The 16,396-nt window shown below is 35.8% G+C and overlaps 1 protein-coding gene across 1 annotated transcript in view; it reads right to left on the reverse strand.

Annotated features, from left to right (window-relative positions):
• LOC150091724 (uncharacterized) overlaps positions 1-16,396 on the reverse strand; it is a 515,450-nt gene that overhangs the window by 188,209 nt on the left and 310,845 nt on the right. The gene's annotated exons all lie outside the window — the stretch shown is intronic.

A 16,396-nucleotide genomic window follows, 5' to 3' on the forward strand; every position in this document is an offset into this window, starting at 1 on the left:
GTAACAATGAGAAGAAAAGGAAGCATTTCTCATTATTGATAGCACAGAAAATGAAATTATTGCAGAAGCTTGATCATGGTGTGTCTGTATGGCATCTTATTGAAGAATATGGCGTGGGAACTACCACCGTATATGACTTAAAGAAAAAGAAAGACAAGTTGTTGAAGTTTTACACTGTGATGACCATAAACAAGGGGTCCCTAAACTACGGCCCGCAAAAATTTTACGATTCATTAGATCGTAAAAATGAATGTTTATATTAGATCACAATAAAATTAATGAAAAACACATTTTACAGATTATTTAACATTTGTTGGTTGATTAATTGTGTTGACACCTCTGTGTGGTCATCTTAGCTCGTTAGATATTAATTCTGTTATTTTCATTCAAAGCTAGTCTAAAACATCGTTAAAATTGACCCTGTCATTAAATAGCAATAGGCATTAGAGACAGTAATTAGGGATTTCCTAACCCCTTGCCAAACTGCAAAATCAACCCTGATGTCCAGCGTATGGGAGCAAAGGTCACCCTAGGCTTCCACTACACAAGACTCCAGGATAAAACCTAGCACCAGCAGCATGATCTGATGATTGGTACTAGTAAGATCCTGAACCAGCCTGCACATGAATCCTGATGTGCAGAGTATTGGAGCAAAGGTCACCCCTGGCTTCTACTATACAAGAACCCCGAGGATCCAGGATAAAAACATGACACTATCCTATTTGTTAATGGAGTTAATCCCTCTGCTATAAATTAACTGCTGGCAGCATGTATGCACATAGTTTCTGGTAGCACCGGCAAGAGTAGGCTGTCGGCACATGAATTTAATCTCTTTGTATTACCTTAGATTACCTGTTTTCTATTGTAACAGCAATTCAAAACGTAATACTTTAGAATCGTAATATGCAAATTGTAATATTGGTAATTGCAATTGTATTATTGTTAATTGTAACTGCAATATCCTAAAATATTCAAATTTGTAGCTCTTTCTGTTCTCCCCACAGCATGGTCTGATGATGGGTATCAGTAAGATACCTGAAACGGCACTTTATTAAACTATATTATAATTAATAATATAGTTTAAGGTTTTTCAATAAAATTTTTCAATAGTTTTATATTATAATATAAAACTAAAAGTTTTATATTAACTATACTATTAATTTCACTAATTCCATATGATATAAGAGTGATATGAATATAATAACCTTTATGTTAAAATATTTCATAAAATTTTAAGACACACAGTGCTTACTTCAATATTCACGAGTATTTTTATTTATTTTTTTTATTCCAGTGACCCCATAAAAATCATGTCGAAGTTGATATCAAAAAAAAAAAAAAAAAAAAAGAAAAGTTGATGTGAGAGTTGCGTTTTTCAGGAGTGGTGGCCAATTAATTACTTTTTTGCACTGCTCAATGATACTTGCACATCTTATTTGCAATGAAGCCTTGTAGGTGTTCAAGGAATATAATGTGAAACGTCACTACACCACAAAACAAATTATGGTAAATTTCAAGGAGCTTTGCGGTAGAAAAAACTCCAAGAACTAACCCAAACTTTTCAAAGTCAACAACAGAAGATTAGAACTTTTACTCATCAAAATTTATCTGTAGTTAGATCTAGTTTTTGAGCCTCCCAAATCATTGCCAAAGAAGGAAGGGCCTTTGCGGAAGGAGAATTTGTAAAACAAATTTGTTTGTTTGTATGTCCTGAGAAAGTAAAGAATTTTGCATCTGTAAGTTTATCTTCATCAACTATAACGAGAAGAATTGAAGATTTAGAAGCCGATGTTCAAAATCAACTTTTAGAAAGTGTTCATGAATTCACAGATTTTTCAACAGCAATTGATGACAGTGAAGATACAAGCCATACAGTTGGATTACTAATTTATACTTGAGGTGTAAATCAAAATTTTGCAGTAACGGAAGAGCTAGTTTCATTAAAAAGCTTGAAAGATACAACAGGCAAAAATATATTTTTGAGTGTGTCAGAAGCAATTGATGGCTTCAAATTGAATTTGGATTTGCTATCAGCAGTTACAACGGATGGTGCTTAAAATATGGTTGGTACTAAAATTGGGTTCATGGGTCAGCCATAAATATCTTGAAAGTAAAAATATTAAAAAAACTAATGCAATTTCATTGTATAATTCACCAACAGTCTTTGTGCAGAAAATTTTTTGGCATAGATTCAGTCACATCAACTGTAATATCAACAGTAAATTTTACTGCAAGACTGGTCTGAATTATCGGCAATTCAAAAATTTTCTTGAAACTATTGAGGCTGAATACAATGATTTGTTGTACCACACTGAAGTACGATGGTTCAGTTGCGTAACGTGTTGAAGCGAGTTTTTGAACTTAGGATCAAAATAGATCCATTTATGAAAAAAAAATTGAAACTGTTCCAGAACTGTCAGATCCCAAATGGTTGTGGAACCTTGCCTTTTTAATAGATATATGTGAACATCTGAATTTTCTTAATATGAAACTACAAGGACAAGACAAACTTGTCAAAGAATTGTATCATAATGCCAAAGAATTTGAAACAAAACTGGAGTTATTTAAAAGTCAACTACTTTGAAATAATTTTTCACATTTTCCATGTTACAATAAATTATCTAAAAATATGCCTAGTTGTAATTTTTACACCGAAAATTTTGTTTAAAACCTTAGTTTGTTGCAGGAAAATTTTGCAGCTAGATTTTCTGATTTTAAAAATAATTCAAAGGTGTTTGAACTCTTTCAAAATCTGTTTGACATACCCATCGATGTTGATGAGAATTTACAATTAGAGTTGGTAGACCTTCAATCTAATGATGCACTAAGACAATATTAAAAAATGAAAATCTAATTCGATTTTATTCACCATTATCTAAGTCAGATTATTCAAAAATTTTAAATTTTGCAAGAAAGGTAACATCAATTTTTGAAGTACATGTATATGCAAGCAGACCTTTTCAAAAAAGTAAATATGTAAAATCAAAAATATGTCATGTCTAACTGACCCACATTTACATGACTTTTTAAGAATTGGAACTAGTACTTTAAAACCTGATATTAAGAAACTTAGTCACACTCTACAACCACATTCATAGCATTAATTATAATTTTGTTGTATTACTAACTGCATTTTTGTGATTAGTACAATAAATAAAGTAATAATTAAAATTTGATATAAACAAACTGGTATATTTTATATTACATATCCATCGATTTAATTTTGAATCTGTAGATATAGGTAGGTATACATTTTGTTTCTCTACATAACATTAATGTTATGTAGAGAAACAGTTTGTCACTTGTCAGCTTTCTTCATTTTACTAGCCTCATATATATATGCTTAGTTATAACAGTGATGGGAGCATGAAATATGGGAGCACGAAACCCTTGACTGGTTTTAATATGGGAGCATGAAACCCTTGACTGGTTTTAAGGTGTTAAAGGCAGTAACTCATTTTTTCTGTTTTTTTTTTTTTTTTTTGTCATTTGAAAAAAAAAAAAAAAAAAAAAAATGAAGATCCAGACGTTTTGAGTACTGTAATTACTAGCGATGAAAGTTGGCTGTTCCAGTATGACCCAGAAACTAAAAGACAGTCAATGAACAGAAGAAAAAACAATCCCTCAGAGAGAAAAAAAAGAGCAAGAATGTAAAAATCAAAATTGAAAACCATGCTTCTTGTTTTCTTTGATATTAAAGAAATTATTAAGGGCTGGGTTATTGGGTTTTTTTAGGAGCATTGGCAACTAAGGCCATGCTGGTCCATGTAAATTGTCTGTAAACTGCATGTGTATGTGTGTGTTCTGAGATCAATTTTCTGTTTGCTGGATGAAAACCTAGTGTTGCCAGAAGGAAAAAAACAATGCTATCCTTGCCTGAGACTGACTGACTCAGCCACGTTGTGAAAATGAACCACAAAAATTCCTTCCGTCATTGACAGGATTCGAACTCAGGTCAGTTCCACCCGGTGTGAAGAGGATGGTGATCCTACGAACTGTACTACCCATAAGGGCAATTATTAAGGCTGAATATATCTCACCAAATCAGACTGCCAATCAAACATATTACATTGAAGTTCTTGACAAGCCTGCATGAATATCAAAGTTTTAGTATTAAATCAGCTCACACCAACCATAAGAATAAGTATTTACTGTAACTAAAATATTTATTTACATATTAAAATAAAATAAATATTTACAAAAACTGCTATTATATTAAATTGAACCTTGAGATAAAATACACTAAAATAAACCGGATAAAAACGATAAAAATCTCTGGAGCTTTCGGAAGCTTGCGCTCCCTTCCTCAGCATTAACAAAACTTCCTGCAGCACGTCCATATATATAACAGGCTCACGGTACCTATACACGTGGTGCAGTCGGCGCATGGTCTGAACTGGAAGCGGAAATAGCTCGGGAACGTGTTAAGCAAAACCGTTCATCCGTACTTAGGATAATAGTTTCAAACAGAGGATGCATACGCATACCTCTGTCCCTATTCATAATATTGTGGTCGGATGAACAGATTCGTAGGCTCTCGAGCCATTTCCGGTTCCAGAACCCATGCGCTCGATCCATGATAACCGCATCCTCTGGGGAAATTTGATGCTGCTTCTCCCAAAAATGTTTGGCCACAGCAGACTTATTGTAATCAGCGGTTTTTATAGCATTTGCATGCTCCCCCAGACGATCCTTGAGCCGTCGTTTTGTCTCACCCACATAACACTCCCCACAATCCGGGCATTTTATCCTGTATACTACTCCACTACTCAGGTCCTTTGCTATTGGGTCTTTTACCTGAGACAACACTGTGTGCAAAAAAAAAAAAAAAAAACCTATGTGCAGAGGCCAGTACACCCATTATAGTTCAGCACAAGCTGGGCAGCATAAGAATAGTGTAGTGAAAGCTCTACTAGATAGAGCAGGGTCACACTGCACCACCTCTGAGGACAAAGAATGTGAAATTAGACGGGTCACAGCAGACCTTAGAAAATGTGGATACCCCCAGAGGATCATAGACAGATTTAGTAGAGGAATAGAGTCTAACCGTCAGGAACCGTTTGTTCCTGTCGCTACCGCATACATTCCTTACTATCCGGGCGTTACTGAGCATCTCGCTAGAATTTTGCGGGGCTATAAAACACGCTGTGTGCAGCTTCCCGGGCGGAGGTTGCACACAGTGTTGTCTCAGGTAAAAGACCCAATAGCAAAGGACCTGAGTAGTGGAGTAGTATATAGGATAAAATGCCCGGATTGTGGGGAGTGTTATGTGGGTGAGACAAAACGACGGCTCAAGGATCGTCTGGGGGAGCATGCAAATGCTATAAAAACCGCTGATTACAATAAGTCTGCTGTGGCCGAACATTTTTGGGAGAAGCAGCATCAAATTTCCCCAGAGGATGCGGTTATCATGGATCGAGCGCATGGGTTCTGGAACCGGAAATGGCTCGAGAGCCTACGAATCTGTTCATCCGACCACAATATTATGAATAGGGACAGAGGTATACGTATGCATCCTCTGTTTGAAACTATTATCCTAAGTACGGATGAACGGTTTTGCTTAACACGTTCCCGAGCTATTTCCGCTTCCAGTTCAGACCATGCGCCGACTGCACCACGTGTATAGGTACTGTGAGCCTGTTATATATATGGACGTGCTGCAGGAAGTTTTGTTACTGCTGAGGAAGGGAGCGCAAGCTTCCGAAAGCTCCAGAGATTTTTATCGTTTTTATCCGGTTTATTTTAGTGTATTTTATCTCAAGGATTTTATCAGTTTTAATGTTTTTACATGTATATTTAATATAATAGCAGTTTTTGTAAATATTTATTTTATTTTAATATGTAAATAAATATTTTAGTTACAGTAAATACTTATTCTTATGGTTGGCGTGAGCTGATTTAATACTAAAATATGAATTTTCCCAACCTCAGAGGCCTTTTTCAGGATAATGAATATCAAAGGAAGCGACCTGAATTGTGGAAGGTTGGATGCTCCAGCACACAACAACATGGTCTCTCGTATGCAAGTTTCTGGCCAAATAAACAAAATCAGTGTACCCTACTTGCTAGACCTAGTCCCCTTTTACCTTTCCCTAAACTGAAAAGTGTACTTAAGGGAACCCATTTTCAGTCCACTGAAGACATTCAAAAAAAAAAAAAAGTGTTAAATGAGCATGCAGAAGCCTTCCAGAAATGTTTCTGTGCTTGGAAGGAATGTACAGAACAGTGTGTGCAAACCCAATGCAATTATTTTGAAGGGGAAACATGTAAGGCACAAAATATTTCATTGATTGTATTTATTTTATTGCAACAGTCTTGTTATTTAATAGTCACGGTCAGTATTAAGTTCTGAAAGCCAATTATCACACAGAGTTTCGAGAATTACTACATGCTACATTAAGACTGAATCTTAATGTTGCTGCTACATCACAGCTATTTTGCTCCCTGTTCTATTCATAATAACAACCAACTTTTAACTTTCAAAGAGCTGGAGATAAAGCATTTGTAAGTAGGAGGTTTTTGGGTCAAAATAGGCGAAACGCAGGAGATTTTCTGCAAGAAAGCAGGAGTGCTTCCCAAAAAACAGGGGAATTGTTGACTTTTCTTGAGCAGCATGTTAGAAAGGCAACAAAAGAGACTAATACTCTTGATCTGATTATCAGCAGTGATAATCCATGCATTAAGAATCTGCAGATAGAAGAACTAATAGATGGAGAGGATGACCACAGTGTATTGATTGATATGGGATTTACTTAAGGATGTAACTACCATCAAGGTTAAAAGGAAGGGCTTTTGCTTCCATAAAGGTGACTACAGCAGTGTCAGACAGTTTTTGAACATGCACACTGTCCAAAGCTTAGACCTAAATAGATATCAGATGAACTAATGAGACTCGTGGCAGAGGAGAAAAATGCACAGGATGCATATAAATTATCAGGTGATATAGAAGTCTATGGTAGATATAAACTAGCCTGTAATGAAGTCACAAAGGAGGTTTAGGCATGCTAAGGCAGATTATGAGAAATCTTTGGCAGAGGATGCAGAGAAAAACATCAACTACTGCTTTACTTATGTAAACACCAGAAGGAAGGGGATGAATCACATTGGTCCAGGTGAAGCTGGTAAGGTTGCTGACAAACTGATTAAGTATTTTGCACCTACATTCCCACATAAGGAATTCTTTAGGGAAGTGGATGGCAAAAATTTATCAAACTCTAATGAAGCAAAATGATATTATAATAACTGAGAAGCAAGTGGAAGAGAAATTGTTAAAGTAACCATAAAAAAGGCACCCGAGGTGGATGAGATCTATCTAGTTATATTACTGGAGGCAGCTAAGGATATAAGCAAACCCACAGCCATAATTATGAGAGCATCTTTGGATTCAGTGGAAGTCCCCTGTGGACTGGAGATGAGCAAACATATCTCCTATTCACAAAGAGTGACATGAGTAATTACAGATCTGTCAGTTTACTTTCTGTTCCAAAGAAAGTTATCAACTTGTCCCTGCACTTGTTCCCTGCTCTCTCCCCATATGCAGAGGTCCTGTCCAAGTTGTTCTACCACTGTACATTGCACATCATTCACGACACCTATGAACACTAGTGGTTGCAGGATGCCTCCTTGCCTCAAACCTGATGTTATTTAGAAGCTCTCCGTCAACCTCATCCCACTTCTTACCTTTCTCACTGTATTGGTGTACATATTCTCAATTCTCTCCACAAGATGTTCCTCTATCCCCAAGTTTCTAAAAACCTCCCACACTTTCTCTCTCTTCACGGCATCAAATGCTTTCTTTATGTCCAAAAAGGCCATCTCTCCGTTTATGTAATCTATACCAGCAGACTTACCTGTCTTGATGTATTTCCATGCCTGCAATACATCATTCCGCCTCAAGTCTGTCTGGTCTCTCTCTCTGTATCATCTCTTTCATCCACTCTTTTATGATCAACCTGCCTTTGTCCCTTTTGTTGACTGTCCTGTGATTTCAACAGATTTTCAAAATACTTCTTCCATGTTTCTCTTATCTCTTCATCCTTGATTATTAGGTTCTCATTCTCATCCATCAAGTATTTGCTCTGTTCACTATCTCTTCTCTTACTCCTCACCATACCATACAGCATTTTTTTTATTACTGTCGATATCTTGTTGTAGAGTTTCACTCCATTCTTCCAACCACAGTCTTCTCTCCTCATTAACTATCCTCTTGGCCTCTCTCTCTTCACCATTTCATATCTCTTTTTATTATCATCATTTCCGTTCTGGAAGTAGGTCCTGAATGCATTATTCTTGATTTTCACAGCCTCTCTCGTCCTTTCATTCCACCATGGGATTTCTTTCCATTTCTTTCTATTGCTTGTCTTTCTGCAAACCTGCTCTGTCAGTTCTACTATACAGCCTTTGAATGCTTTCCATTCTGATTCCACGCTATTCATGTAATCTATACCAGCACTGTCTTAGGTACAACCACCCTGAACTCTTCTCTGAACCTTGCCCCTTTTTCCTCTTCTTTCAACTTCCACACCAATAGTGTTATTTTGATCCTCTTCAATTTAGGGAATCTTAAAATTCCAACAACTAACCTGTGATCACTACCCAAGGAGACACTAGGAATGACTTTGACGTCCACTAGTCTCCTATGTCACTCTTTATCCACAAGGAGGGATTCCTGTTGACCATCCCAACCGTATCTTGTCACTTTGTGACTCTTTCTCTTCTTGAACCAGGTAGTAGTAGTAGTGGCATCTGATGCAAGAAAACAAGTGTATGAGCTCATGCAGCATCAGCCAAAAAAATAATAATAATAAATAAATAAAAAAAATAAAAATTCACATAACCATTCCCTCCAAATGCCTGTCCAGTTCCCCCTTAAATTTATTTAAACTACCAACTTCCAAAACGATAGATGGAAGTTTGTTCCAGCAATTAAGCACCCATGTGCAGAAATCTGCCTAAAGGCAAATTTCTGCACATCTATTCTACATCTGTCTTTCCTTAATTTGAATTTATACCCCCTTAGGTTCGTAATCTGAACAAGTGGAAGAATCCCAACAGAATTCAGCGTGCTCAATCCATTCAAGGCCTTATACACCTCAATTAGATCACCACACAGGTGCCTAGTCTCCAGTCATTGCAATTTGCAGAACTTAAGCCTCTCTTGGTAAGAGGATCCCTTCATTCCCCTCACCAATCTTGTTGTCCTTCTCTGTACATGCTCAAGCAAATCTACATCCTTCCTAAAATGAGGCCTCCAGACCTGTATGCAGTACTCAAGGCATGGACTGATCATTGCCTTATACAGAGGGACAATCACCTCCTTTTCCCTGCTAGCAAAATTCCTATATATCATTGACAAAACCACAAGACCTGCCCTGGCAGTCTGCATGCATTGCTCAGAAAACTTCATATCTGACTGCACAATTAGTCCCAGATCTTTTTCATTTTCTATCTAAGTGTAGTACCACACAGTTGGTACATTCCTCTGGGGTTACTTCTACCCATATGCTGTACTTTGCATTTGACAATGTTAAACTTCAGTTGCCACTTCCCAGCCCATCTTCCCAAATTTTCTAGATTCTGTTGAAGTAGCACACTGCCATTACTGTCATTAACAACCCTGCCAACCTTTGTATCATCTGCAAACTTCGACACTAAGCCTGATATACCTTCATCAATATCATTGATAAATATGCAAAACAACAGCGGACCCAACACCGAACCCTGTGGGACTCCACTAATAACATTAGTCCACGAAGAGCAGCACCCATTGATTACCACATTCTGTCTTCTCCCACTCAACCATCCTTTTATCCATTGTAGCAATTTACCCTTAATACCATTCTGCTCCAATTTGTACAGTAGTTTTCCATGTGCAACAGTGTCAAAGCTTTCCTGAAATCCAAGTATATGATATCAAAATTATTTTTTGCATCCAGTTCCTTTGTAACTATATCATAATATCCTATCAAATTTTTCAGACAAGACTTTCCCTTAACAAACCCATGCTGTCTGAATTATTGCTACAGTCTTGTCTAGATGATCCTGCAATGCATCTTTAACCAGTGACTCCATTATTTTACCCGGAACAGACGTTAAACTAACTGGTCTGTAATTACTCGTGTCACCCTTCGATCCCCCTTTGTGAATTGGAAATCTCCAGTGCGTGGGGATCTCCCGAGTCCAAGGATGCTCCCATAATTATGGCTAACGGTTGGCTTAGTTCCTTTGCCGCCTCCTTTAATATAACTGGATAGATCCCATCCACCCCAAGTGCCTTTCTTATGTTTAACTTCAACAATTTCTCTTCCACTTCGCTCTCAGTTATTACAAAATCATTAAGCACCCTGCTACAATTTATAATCTTCTGGCATTTTCAAACCTTAATAACTCCTCATGTGTGAATGTAGATGCAAAATACTCATTCAGTTTGTTTGCTATTTGAGCAGGATCATCACCAGTCGAACCATCGATATCAAGGGGACCATTCAGATTCACCCCTTCCTTTTAGAGTTTACATAAAGAAATCCTTGCTGTTTTTCTTAGCATCCTTGGCCAAATATTTCTCGTAATCTGACTTCACCTGCCTAACCTCCTTTGTGACTTGATTACAGACTAGCTTATATCTACTATAGGCTTCTGGTGTTGCCTGATAATTTATATTCATCCCATGCATTTTTCTTCTCTGTCATGAGTTTCGTTAGTTCATTTGATAACCATTTAGGCCTAAACCTTAACAATATTTCTTAACAGGTATGAAACTTTTAGTAGCTTCCACGATTAATTCCTTGAATGCTTCCTACTTAGAATTTGCTGTTGGTATTATCATCAGTTGATCCCACTGTACAGAATTTAAAAAAACTGTCTGAGACCACTGTACTCACCATTACAGAAGCAAAAACCCTTTCCTTTACCCCTGACGGTAATTATATCTTTAAGTAAATCCCACACCAGTACACTGTGATTACAGCCACCTAGTGGTTCCTTTATCTGCAAATTCTTAATACACGAATGATCACTGCTGATAACCAGATCAAGAGTATTACCCTCTCTAGTTGCCTCTCGAACATGCTGCTGCAGAAAACAATCATCCAATAAATCCACAAAATCTTACTAGTGTGCGAGTGACCAAACCACAAGTTCCAGTCAATATCTGGGAAGTTAAAATCCCCCAATATAAGACATTCTGATTTACTAGCCCACTCTATTTCTCTATACAATTGTTCCTTGTACTCATTCGAGTCATTGGGCCTATAGCACACTCCTACTCTTATTTTTGCTTTTGCAGTGCTTATGTCACACAAAACTGACTCAACAGTGCACTGTTCATCTATATCAACTGGATGCACTTCTTTTGATTTTATGTTTTTCTTTTTTTAATTAACAGCATAACACCTCTTCCCTTCCTATCCTGTCTATCCTTTCTGCACACATTGTACTCCCCAAATTCCAATTCTGCATTCCTAATATCTGTGTGACACCACATCTCTGATATCCCAAATATATCTGCCTTTGATGTCTTGACCAACACTTCAAATTCATCAAATTTATTTACTATACTTCTAGCACTGGTATACATGCACCTATTCTTATTCTTAGTTACCCTAACACATCTGATATACCCACCTGTTTCACGATGACTACCATCAGTCCCTGAAACCCCCAGCACCCCTCGCTCCAGGCCACTGCTTATTCTAATAGAAATAGTGCAAGAATCACCTTCACCTCTGCCTGCAGTTACTTTTAACCTTTTAATCTGTGAATCACCCCCCAAGCTAGCAGTTTTCCAACCCACCTAACACTGCCTTGATAGCATCAGCAAATATTCTTCAGGTGTTTCCTATGACCAAGCTGTTCTGTGGAAAGAAATCCAACAGCCCGTCACCATCATCATTCCTAGGTCCCCAAACATGTGGACCCATAATGTATTCAAGTCCTTGTTTCTCCACTCTGACTTTTGCATTCGGGTCGCCCATGAAGACTATATCTCCACCTGTGATGTTCTCTTCAAGCTTGTCCTCAAACTCCAGCTTCTGCATTTCTTCGCAACCTGTTTGTGGTACATAACATTGTAATATCTTCAATGTTTCACTGTCATTCATTTGCAGTTTAATTTACATGAGTCTGTCACTGATATTATTCACCTCCAGTAGCCTTTCCTTGATCCTGTGATCTCTAATAATGGCTACACCCTACCTCGCTACATCACCCAAGACCAATATAGGTAATAGCCTCCTTGTAACTCTCTACATCCATTTCCTTTCTATTTTGATTCACTCAATCCAAGTATGCTTATTTTTCTGTCCTTTAAGATGTCCACACACTCCTCAATTTTTCCTGACAATGTCATAATACTGAATGTGGCTAGTTTAATATATGTCATCATCAGGCTTGTTGGCATCACACATACCACCAATAAGATCATCTTCCTTTCAGTTATCGTAAAATCATTTAACTTCCAATCATCATTATGCCATTCGTATCATATGGACAGTATGATTTATCCCTTTCTTTTTACTATTAACACAAGAAAAGGAACCCTTACTAGAAGAGTCCCTGCATTACGTCCGGTAACAGCAGGAAAAACCTGTGGGTTACCACAATGCAGTTTGGGTTGGGTTGTGGGCTGGTTCATCAGCCATTTTGTGGTTCATGGTTAGGTGCAGTTCCACTTTTCGAATGTAAATAATTTAATATAATAATAGCAAAAATTAATATACAGGCAAACCCTGTATAACACGGTACTTCTACAACACAGTTTTGCTCTAACATGACTGATAAATTGCGGGAGTCCTCGCACAATACGGTACTTATATAACACGGTTTTGCTCTAACACAGTTTGAGAATTGCAGGAAATCTCGCATAACACGGTATTCTTTAGCTTTTGTGCTTGGAAAACCCTGCCATTATGATGTAATTTTCAATGCTTCCATTCCTTTTTTGTGAATCCCTGTTGTTGACTCATGAGTCACTATTGCATTTGTGATATTTTTCCAAAGTTTATCTTACTTTCTAAAAGGTCATTTTTATAATGGAGCACTACCCTTTCATTGTTATCATATGTTCTGTTATAAGAATCAATTTTGAACACCTTTGTCGATATTTTTCTAAAGAATGTTTCTGGAGGTCACGACCATAAAACAATAAAAACAATTTGCAGTTTCCAGTTTATTGGTCTTTTCTGTTAGTGTAATCAATTATAAACGGGTAGTAAACTCAATCTTCTTGCATTTGCTATAGTACTGATAGGTGGAATTCTGTGGGTTATTATGGGTGAAATGTGTTTACCCTCCCATGAAATATTCAATCATACAAAAAACATATATAAATTTTCAGAAACTCATTACTCTGTATCTCACTTGTGCGTATCGTGTTTGTTGCAACTTGTATCTGTGCCGTGTTCTTTGTTATTAATTTCTTATCATTTTTACTGTTTTAAATTTTACAACCAAAAAAAAAGTCAGTGAACAGAAATATCAATTAGTACATATTACAGTACATATTAATTAAGCTATGTACGTAAATGTAAATTTATTTTTATTTTGCTAACTGGAAAATATTCTTCCAATTTTCACGCATCATTTAACTTTGTTAATTGGTAAGGTAATAAAGTTAAATTTGCGCTTTATGTCTAAGCAGGGGTCCACTGTATTTTGTTGGGAGATCCCTGGGTTAAAATTACACTGTATCTCACTTGTGCGTATCGTGTTTGTTGCAACTTGTATCTGTGCCGTGTTCTTTGTTATTAATTTCTTATCATTTTTACTGTTTTAAATTTTACAACCAAAAAAAAGTCAGTGAACAGAAATATCAATTAGTACATATTACAGTACATATTAATTAAGCTATGTACGTAAATGTAAATTTATTTTTATTTTGCTAACTGGAAAATATTCTTCCAATTTTCACGCATCATTTAACTGTTAATTGGTAAGGTAATAAAGTTAAATTTGCGCTTTATATCTAAGCAGGGGTCCACTGTATTTTGTTGGGAGATCCCTGGGTTAGGTTCTGTACTATTGAATTTGTGTTTGTTTGAGACCATAAAAAATTATGACTTTGAAGAGTGTAGATTGTGACTTTTTGTAGATTGGGAAAAAAATTGTCTGAAAAAAAATTACTGACCGTACATATCTGACATACAAGTAACACAGTTTGTAAGGTAAGACATTTGTTCAGTTATTACTATTTAATTAAGTTACTACTATTATAAAAATAAAGTTAAAATATTAAGTTATTACTACTACTATAAATATTAAGTTTTCGATAGTTATGTATAAAAAAAAATGGTGTATTTTTGTGACCTTTTGAAAAGTAATCCCCCCCACCCCTGTACTGGTTCTTAGTTCCATATAACATGGTTTCGCATTACAGATTTTGTAGGAACCAAACTACCGTGTTATACGAGGGTTACCTATATTAACATATGAGGTAAGTGTTTTTATTAACTGTTTTTTTTTTTTAAAGTAACATTATTTGCTAAATTATCAGGTGTGTACTATTTTTTATTGTGTAATTTAAATTATATACATCTCCACTACTCGTATCTTTATAAATTGTGTACATTCATTTAAAAGGCACAATTAGTTTTGTAGATTAAAAACTATTATTTTTTAATCCAAACACCTTTTTTTGATTTTCAAATTCTCTCTGATTACGATGTTATTATTTATTATTATATAGCATTAGTATCTAAAACTAAAATAAGAATGCCATTCAAAGTTTCCTAAAAATTGTAGCTTAAAAGAACAAATTAACTTTTTAATTTGATTTAACTTGAAATTAATTTGACTTTTTAGGATTACATTCATTGTGGGGAATTCAAAATTACTGTATACTTTAAGTAGCTTATTGTCATACATACAAAAGCACATAATTAAGGAGAGATAATGAGTATTTAGAGTTTGAAATCAGGACTGGAAATTGGGGGTTGGGGTGGAAGCAGTCCTTTCATTGTAAGTGCTGAGTGTAATTTTGGCAGATTAAGTGATCAGAATAAATTATACAGTTATGCCTGGTCTCTGTCAAGTACATTCCTTCCCTCTGCTGGAGAATGGAAGGGATTTAATTCTTACCATGCACAGTAAGTGAAAGAGCTTTCTGCATCTGCATTTCTAATCCAAGACAGCAGAATACAACCAAACCTGTTTGATGTCGTATTACCACAGTCACTTACCAAAAAAATTTTAAAATTATTTATATTATAAATTTGTTTCATACTTTTTTTTAATTTCATTTTTTTATGTACAATAAAATATTAATATTATTAATATTTATATTCCGTAGCATGCATCAGCAGCAATCACAATTCAGTTTCCATTTAAAGTCTGATATATTTTAACACGAACTATTGCATTATTACTGGCATGTAGGAAATTTGAAGGATGGTGTTAGTTAGGCTCATATCAATGAAGGATTTTCCTTGAGCTGTTAACGTCAGAGGATGGCCTGTGATGTTATGAATCCCAGGTAATGGGAGGTTATGAGGTCTTCAATTAGTTCCGCCTTTCCTGTCCATTCTCAAGCTGTTCCGTAGCATGGCGTTGGTGTTTGCAGCAGCAGCAATCAGAATTCAGTTTCCACTTAATGTTTGATTTATTTTAATTTAACATTAACTACTGCATTATTACTGGCATGCAGAAAATTTAATACAAATGTGGGTTGGGTTTCAGTTACTGTAGGTGCAGCTTGCATCTAAATACAGATGACCAATGCAGGCCTTTAGCTGGACTCTTAAGCATATCAAACCACATTGAGTAACTTAATTAGAACTAATTTATTCTTACCATAAGATTTTGTGTTCCCTGACAACTTATAATTATCCCAATCATTTTTATTCTTTACCACTAAAGTTATCAGTTCATTGGAGATCCATTTCAGTCTAAGCCTTGAACAGAAATATTAATAAATTGGGGATACAAAAAAAAAATAAAATAAAAATAAAAACACCATGATTTTGAAAAGTAGACTAAAGAAAAGCAAAAGACTTTGAAAAGTAGACTAAAGAAAAGCAAAAGATTGTTAAGTGGTTAAAAGGATCTAAAAAACAGCTACCAAAAGGGGATTAATATGCAATTAGTAATCAGTAATCTCTTAATTCCTTTTAAATTTAAGAATTTCTGCTTATTAATTTTACTTGTTTAAATGCAGAGGGCCTTCAATATCCCCAATTTGGTAAAAACTGGCATCATTTGTTTATAAGAGGCGAAATGAAAAATAATGCCTGTTACTGAATAATTTTTGAAGGAATAGAGATAAAACAAAAAGGAAAAACATACTTGTTGATAAAAAAATTTGTATTTCATATAATTTTCTACATGTATCTCATGTATCTCATCTACATGTATCCAGTGCTAAGAAGTTTTATAAGCAGTTCTAGTAAAATTCTTTCAGCTGAGA

This window comes from Mastigoproctus giganteus, chromosome 1 (genome assembly GCF_048544385.1).
Source record: "Mastigoproctus giganteus isolate SK-2022 chromosome 1, ASM4854438v1, whole genome shotgun sequence".
Classification (NCBI taxonomy): Eukaryota; Metazoa; Arthropoda; class Arachnida; order Uropygi; family Thelyphonidae; genus Mastigoproctus; species Mastigoproctus giganteus.